This window comes from Lygodium microphyllum, chromosome 18 (genome assembly GCF_053477565.2).
Source record: "Lygodium microphyllum isolate KBCC chromosome 18, Lygodium_microphyllum_v1.1.10, whole genome shotgun sequence".
Taxonomy (NCBI): Eukaryota; Viridiplantae; Streptophyta; class Polypodiopsida; order Schizaeales; family Lygodiaceae; genus Lygodium; species Lygodium microphyllum.
Window position 1 is genome coordinate 38,298,782 of NC_141152.1, and position 8,179 is coordinate 38,306,960.

At 42.3% G+C, this 8,179-nt stretch overlaps 1 long non-coding RNA gene across 2 annotated transcripts; it reads left to right on the forward strand.

The window, feature by feature from the left end:
- The first annotated feature begins 756 nt into the window (after positions 1–756).
- On the forward strand, positions 757–7,916 carry LOC148020765 (uncharacterized). 2 transcript variants are annotated; one of them, XR_015694618.1, is made up of 3 exons: positions 757–5,245; positions 5,325–5,555; positions 6,017–7,916. It is a non-coding gene; the product is annotated as an uncharacterized LOC148020765 (long non-coding RNA). The 2 variants fall into 2 exon arrangements; XR_015694617.1 differs by having other exon boundaries at positions 5,108–5,245; positions 5,325–7,353; positions 7,448–7,916.
- The last annotated feature ends 263 nt before the right edge of the window (positions 7,917–8,179 follow it).

The window sequence follows — 8,179 nt, forward strand, 5'->3', positions numbered from 1 at the left end:
ACATCCGCCGTGAAGGATAGCAGGTTGCAGGCTGCAGCCCATCGATCACCATGTCCATGTTGTTGGCGTCCATAGGCCTGCTTCATCGAGCACCTCCAGGATCCTCCTCTGGGGATGCCCACGTGGACATGCTATCAGTCGGCAGGGCAAACTCTTGGGCCCTGGCCGTCGTGAGAGAAGAGCATTTGATCCACTCCAGTCTCCGGCATCCCAGGCGGCCACCTTCTTGGTGAATATGCTAAAGGAGTGGTGGGGAGTCCTGAGTCAAATGCTGACTGTAGTCTGCGCAGGCTGCAGCATTGCCTGTGTAACACGTGCTTGTAGGGCCTAGGCTGTCATCGCTGAGTCGTGACTCGTGACTCGTGAGCAATGAGCATTGCTTCCAACTTCCAAGGTCGAACTCCTGAATCCTCAAACTCCTCACTACTTAGTCGCGACTCGCCATTTGTTGAAGCACTTGTGACTCGTGACTCGTGAGTGTGCGTACAACAGTAACAATCTAATATCTATGGTAGAATGTGAACTTTGAACTCAGTTTTAGGATGAAGCATGCTGCATACCCTAGATTGAAGATAGTACAGCCCGGCGCCGGCCCGTGGGGGGGCCAGGCTCCCGGCCCCGAGTCCCTGCTTGTAAGGCAAACCGAGACGCCCCTGCCACATCACTAAAGGAGGTTCGTCATACGACAGTATGAAAAAAAGAGCTAAATTACTGATATATCGACCGACTTGAAACGAAAAGCACCGACTCTCTCAAACCAGAACACCCTATATATATCATTGGACGTGGAGCAAGACAAATCGCTGTTCTCACATACGAGATAGAGCGCGCGCAAGAGCAAGGGCGAGGGATGGAGGCTAGCTGGAAGCAGCGACCACGATTGGCTTTGCAAAACCTCCTGCGATGCTGACGACATAATCGCGTTGAGGAGATCGGTTTGATTTGCCGTGCACCTCTGTATAACAGCAGACCCTTGGCGATGGAAGTTTTGTGTTACTACTACACCAGGTTTGCCTGATGTATCTATGTATCACCAGTAACGTAAGGTAAGATCAGTCAGATCTTTCCCCTAGGGGTGCGCTCACGGGGTGGATCTCCCGGCAATAAAAGAAGAAAATACGCTTTCTGTGTCGAGGGGGATTTCTTTGTTTTTAATCCCCCTCGTGGTGCCGTGCCTGCTTCTGTGCGTCTGCTTTTACGTTTCTGGTTCTGAAATTCTTGTCATGGTAAGCCGCCTGAGAACACTCGAGAAGCAACGCTTGTAGGCGGGATTGAGTGGATCCGCTGATGGCTTAAACCCGTGGGACACTAACAGTAACAGTAATACTAACGCGGATAGTTATTATTATTCTTTTCAATCAGGGGATCGTGGAGTAATACGTGAAAGCCGTTGATAAGAAAAAACGTTAGATCTTGTTATTTTGGACATTCTGCGAGACAAAAGACCAGAGGAGATGTGTCTGCAATATAATTTTGTCGCAATCAAGATTCAAATTCCATTATTTGAAGCCATATTGCAGTTTGGTTGTCTAAATTCGGTGTTTTTGCAGTTAATTGAACCACAGCTTCTCAGACCGTTGCGTTTGCACTTGAACGGGACTGTACATCACGAGTCCATTCTATCATCGTGATGCATAATTCTGGCTAGAAAGCACAGTGAGGTTTTAATCACTATTAAACTTGGTGTTTATGCATATTCGAGCGTAGCTGAATGTTAGTCTATTCATCTGGTGTGCTTGGCAGTTAATTAGACGTCAATTTTTGGTGGCAATGGAATGCAATTGTCAGTCTTTCACTGTTCAATTACACTTTACTGTTCAGAAGACATATTTGTGCATCCTCAAATCTGCTCTCATTATGCTACGAGCGCAATTTCACCGTCCAGAAAACCTGTCAAACCCATCCACATTATGCTACAAGCACTTTCCATCAGTGGAGAAGATAAGAAGGGAGCACGAATAGAAACTTTTGCAACTAGTCAGTCTATCAAATGTGCTTGGTCTTTTCAGCATCACAACTTCTCAGAGAGTTCTTCAATACTGAAAAGTCTTGTGTAAAAGATTCTCATTTTGTTTCATATGATAGCATCTCCGTTACGAGAGTCATACTTCCTTTCTGACCCTGCCGGTACATTCTGACTCCTGAAATTGGAAAATCATGTCAGTGAAAAGTTGTGAGAGTTTCCAATTTGTACTGCGAATATCAAAGGAAAAAGGATATCGACAGCCCTCACTTGCCTTGCTTGCATATGGATCCAAGGATATCAACAGCCTCACTTGCCTTTCTTGGATCCAAGCAGAAATTAGGAATGCACTCCTGAATCTTCTGCCCTTGTAAACAGGGCTATTCTTCACTCTGTGTGTGAGGCAAAAGCTCAGGCAAAGGTCTGGACGTATGCAAACCCATTGACACTGTAAGATGGCTGGCAGGTATTTGTGATTTCTTTTGGAACGTATTTGCAATCTCTTAATACTGCTGATGCTCTAGGAGTCTGTGCCAAGGGTACTTCCCCCTTCCGAACTTCTCTGTAAAGGTGCAAGCAGGGTCTAGCAAATCAAAGCTATGAGAATTTTGTGGATTGAGATAAGTTTTTGAATATATCTAACAATGAGATGAGATTATAGCCATTGCCCTAATCTTTATTAACACCTAAAGAAGTGCAGAGGCAGGTTTGAGGAAGTCTAGATGCCTGACCTTGTGAATTGAGGAATGGAAAGAACCAGCTTCACCCTTTTTAACTTCTGAAGTATCTTGCATGATTAAAGTCTCAAAATGCTTCCTTCTTGCTTTCAGATCTAGATTTCTTGCATTTGGATCCAACTAGGAATCATAAATGGGCTCCTAAATCTTCTGCTCCTGTAACCAGGGTTGTTCTTTGTGTGGGCAAGGCAAGAACTGAGGCAAAGGTCTGATGTATGGAGGCTCCTTGACTCTCTAAGAGGGATACATTATGCCATTGATTTCTTCTGGAACTTATTTGTGATTCGTTAATCATGCTGATGGATCTTTGGTGCTTTAAGAGGCTGTGCCCAAGATACTTTCTTCCGCACAGCCTGTCAGTAAAGGTGCATGCAGGGTCAAGCAAGTCTTCAGCTATGAGAATTTTGCAGATTGAGATAGGTATAACAGTGACATGAGATTTATTGTCATCATCCTAATCTCTTCTAACACCTAAGGAACTAAGCACTTGCATTTGAAGACCTTCGGGATTGAGGAATTTCGCAAAACATCTTGCAGGATTGGAGTCTTAAAGTGCCTCCTCTTTGCTTTCAAATCCAGATTTCCTGCACTTTGGATCCAAGCAATAATTAGGAATGGACTCCTAAATCTTCTGCTCTTGTAAACAGGGCTATTTTTTATTGTGTGCATGAGGCAAGAGCTGAGGCAAAGGTCGTGGTGTATGCAAGCCCATTGACACTGTAAGAGAGGGCTGGGTTGTATTGGTGGTTTATCATGGTGATGCATCTCTGTTACTGTTCTAGGAGGCTGTGTCCCTGGTACTGCCCTCTGCACAGCCCCAAGCAAGTCTAAGCTACGAGAATTCTCTGGACTGAGATATGTATAATAATGAGATGATATGTATTGTCATCACCCTAATCCCTACTAACACCTAAAGAAGTGTGGAGGCAGGTTCAAGGAAGTCTAGGTGGCTGCATTTGGAGATCTCGGGGATTGATGAATGGAAAGAACAGATATGTATAATAACGAGATGATATGTATTGTTATCACCCTAATCTCTACTAACACCTAAAGAAGTGTGGAGGCAGGTTCAAGGAAGTCTAGGTGGCTGCATTTGGGGATTGATAAATGGAAAGAACAAACTTCACCTTTTTAACTTGCAAAGTATCTTGCCTGTGTGAAGTACTTCCTTCTTGCCTTCAAATCTAGATTTCTTGCATTTGAAACGAAGGAGAAAATAGGAATGGACTCTTGAATCTTCTGCCCCTGTAAAAACAGGGCTATCATTTAGTATATGCTTTGTGATTTCTTAATCATGCTGATGGATCTGCATTACTGCTCTAGGAGGTTCCAAGGTGCTTTCCTCCACACAGCCCGTCAGTAAAGGTTCAGGCAGGTCGAGCAAGTCTAAGCTATGAGAATTTTGTGGATCGAGATAGGTATAACATGAGATTGGCCATCACCCTAATCTCTACTAACACCTAAAGAAGAATGGAGGCAGGTTTGAGGAAGTCCATCGATGGAAAGAAACAGCTTCACCTTTTTAACTTCCAGAGTATCTTGCATGATTGAAGTCTTAAAATGCTTTCTTCTTGGTCTGAAATCCAAGTGCAGGAATCCAAAGGGATATCCAAATTTTATTGCTGGCATCCTGATAAAACAGGAGTTCTGCATACACAGAGACTATGGGCATACAGCTGAGTCATAGCTAGATTCTGTCAAGCTGATTGATATGGATACCCTAATCCGATCAAGAAGTGATGATCAATCTCCCGTAGCTTTTGGAGGCTGTGGAGAGGTAGCCTTCCCAGAAATCAAGTGCAATTTGTATGAGGCAAGAAATATGCATAGATTCCCAGACTTTTTAACCTTGGCATCCTGGTAAAGGAGGGATGTTGTTCTAATGGAGAAATCAAGTGCAACTGCATGAAATGATGGTTGTATCAAAACTCCACATGTATGCAAGCTTATTGATACTGTAAGAGGGGATGGAGGGCATTTGGAAAATACTTATGGTGTTGGTGGATCTTTTCTGCTGCTCTTATGGTGAGTGTCCCTTCACTTCCTCTATGCATGTGTCTCTTGGATGGATTCTACTTTAGCTTTGCATGACCATGAGATATTATTCAGGGAGTTGGATTTTGGTGAGTAAAAGTCTTGATGATGTAGTATTCATCCCTCTAATGGATTGCTGTTGATTTTGATGTCCTTATGCAAATATTTACGCTTTCGAGGTGGCTGCAAAATTTCCCAAAATCCATTCCAGTGAGGTCGCTGAAAAATTGCCCAGCACTCATTATTTTAGTAAGTGTGTTCTCCAATAAGAACATGCATCATTTTTCTTGCCATGGATGAATGGCTTGCATCAACCACAATGGTCTTGTCAGAGCATACTCTTAACGAGAACATCATGTTGTCTTGGTTCCAGCAACATCATGATATCTTGGGTTCCAATTTCCAAGAACATGTTCCCACTAAGATCAAAATTTCACTAAGAGTACCTAAAGTTACTTTGCCATAGTGAATGATGATGATTCTACCCTCAGTGATGGAGGACAATACAGTGGTAATTGATGGTATTGTGCTCATATATCATAGAAAATTTCTGTACTTTATTATTCTGATTTGTTGATTTTGATTTGCAGAGGTTGGTAAAACTTGGTAAAGGTTCTAATGCTCTGGTTAGGGAGATGGATTGAAAACCTCATTTGGTTGTCTACAGTAGAATGTTTTGAGGCTCTTGCAACAACCTCATGCATGGTGCTAAATTCTCTCCAAGAAATTTGGGTAAATAGTGGATGTGGTTATTGAAATTGCACTTGACATGGACAGGCTTGACTCAACAAGGCCACTTTGATATACTTTTCTATAAGTCAGTGAGTAGAGAAATTCTCTCCCTCTCTCTCTCTCTCTCACAGATTGTTGATCTTCATTGAGAAGTGGTTCTTTTCTAGGAGTTTGATGCAGGAGGAAGGTTGAGATTTTGGTTGGGTTTGAGAGGTGTGCAATTTGTGTGAAATATAATCATTTAGAAGGTGGTGAAACACTTGCGAAAACCTGTTATGTCTTAAATCACTTGGAACCTGAATGCTGGCGAAAACCTGTTATGTCTTAAATCACTTGGAACCTGAATGCTGTCTCTAAGAGTTACATGTGCAAATAGTGCATGCTATTCACAGAATTCTTTGACCTTGCCTTATAGAGATGCTTGAAAATCTCCAGGACTATGGACTGAGTGAACACTTGTAACTATAGGATTTCTTGGTTGACGGTTGGGGTCTGGTATTGTGAAGTTATGTAGAGGCTTGCATTCACACTATTTGTGGTTTTATGCAAGGTGCTGGTGAATGTTGCAGTGGTAATGGACTAGGTATGAAAGGGCATGCTGCTTGAAATACTCAATGTTTGGTCATAAATTCAGTGTGGTCCTATGCCATAAGCGGCACAAGGAAAGAGGAGGATATACCTGCAATAAAACTGCAAGGCACTTTCATTGGGGTTTATTCCTAGCAAATTTTCATTGAGTGAAGTTATGTAAAGGCTTACATCCACTCTTGTGTTTTATGCAAGTTACTGGCAATTGTTGCAGTGATAATGGGCTGAGTGTGGAATGGCTTACTGTTTGAATGCTCAGTGTCTGGTCGTAAATTGAGTGTGGGACCTAGTGATGCCTTCAGTGGCACAATGAATGGTGTTGATGGGCAGGTTTGTGTGCGCGCATGTTGTGGTCTATTATTTATGCTAGTCATGGTTTGAGATGAAGCTAATATGTTTTTTCACCTCTTTCTTTGTCTCTCTGAGTGTCTTGGTGCAGTTAGGCAAGCAAAGTTTTAAGATCTGAATTGAAGGGTCTTGTGGGTGGATGTAGGCGCTTAACGAGACATATTGTATACGGTCTTCTTTGAAGTAGCTGTTTTGACCGCTGAAGTTGAATTTTCAGATCCATAATGTATTCAATGAGGCACATTCTGTGAAACACCAGAGGACGGATGCAGGTTTTCAAACTTTGGGAAGTACCTTACATTACTATTTTGTATTCAATGAGAACCATGGTCTGTAAGAAAAACACCGGAGGATGGATGCAGGTTTTCAGACTTTGGGGAGTACCTTACACTTACTGTTTTGAGATGGGTTTTCCCTCGCATTGTAATGCAAATGGGAAACAAGAATGAACTCCAACTCTTCTTTCTTGGCATTTCAGATTGAGCAGGGAGGTTGTTCAGACTGAGAAATCAACCCCAGCCATCCCTGCTTGTTCAGACTGAGAAATCAACCCCAGCTGAAATCGTAATGAACCCTTAACTTTTCTCCCTCAGCACCTTGGTCAGGCAGCATGTTCTGAGAGAGAAATCAGGTGAAAATATATGGGTCAAGGTCTGCACAGTGCATGTATGTAAGCTTGAGGGTAGGAGGGCATTTGGAATATACTTGTGATGTTAGTGGATCTCTTCCGCCACTTTAGGAAGCTATGCAGACCTCCCTTTGCTTCATGTATATATGATGGATTCTGGTTTGGCCTTCATGATCATTTTTTCAAGCTAGCCATTATTCTTTCAAGCTGATTGTTTGGTCTGCCACTGTGGAGCTCAGTACACATTGTTTTGGTGTTGCAGTAGAGAGGAACATCTTGATGCTGCTGTTGTATTTGATATCTTAATACCATTTCAATCTGAGGTGGTCGCAAATTTTCTAAGCAGTTATTACAGGAAGAGCATTTCCCACTAAGAACATCTATCATTTTAATGCCATGATGGTTGATGAATTGTAGGTAGCACTGATGGAGCTAATATTTCAACAAGAGCATCCTGAGCATTTCTGTAGTGTAGTGGCTGTCAAAGTTCCAGCATTCCTCCAAGAGCCACCTATTAATTTATTGTCATGGTGGAAGTTTTTCTTGCCTTGAATGATGAATGATCCTACCCCTGGTAATCTGCACGTCAGACATGTAATATTGTGTACATATATATTGTGGACAAGTTCTGTATAGCGGATAATTTCTGCAGAGGGGAACAGTCGAAATCTTGTTTTAGTTGTCTATGAGTAAGCAGTCTACACTCTTCAGGGAATGATCTGAGGCTTCTGCAACAAGCTCTAATGACTTATCTCACATAGATGCTGCAAATTGTAAGGAGTGGATGCTGATGTTGAAGGTTGACTCAACATGGCATGCTTGAAGTCACAGTTTTGTTGATTGGAATACCCCCTCGTCTAACATGGCTGCTTGCAAATAGTTTTCATCTACTTCTGTGAATAAGAGAGTGATTTTTTTTTGCGAGTCTTGAACTTTTTGAGGATATTGCAAGGGTATATATATATATATATACAATATTGGTTTTGTATACGATGCCTGAAGTACCTTGACATGAGCCAAATGGATTATCACTGTTGAAGTCTCAGCATTGAACATATATGCAATATTTGGTTCTGTACATGATGCTAGTACAATGAGATGAGCTAGATGGACTATGGACTTAATATCACTGTTGAGGTTTCAGCATAG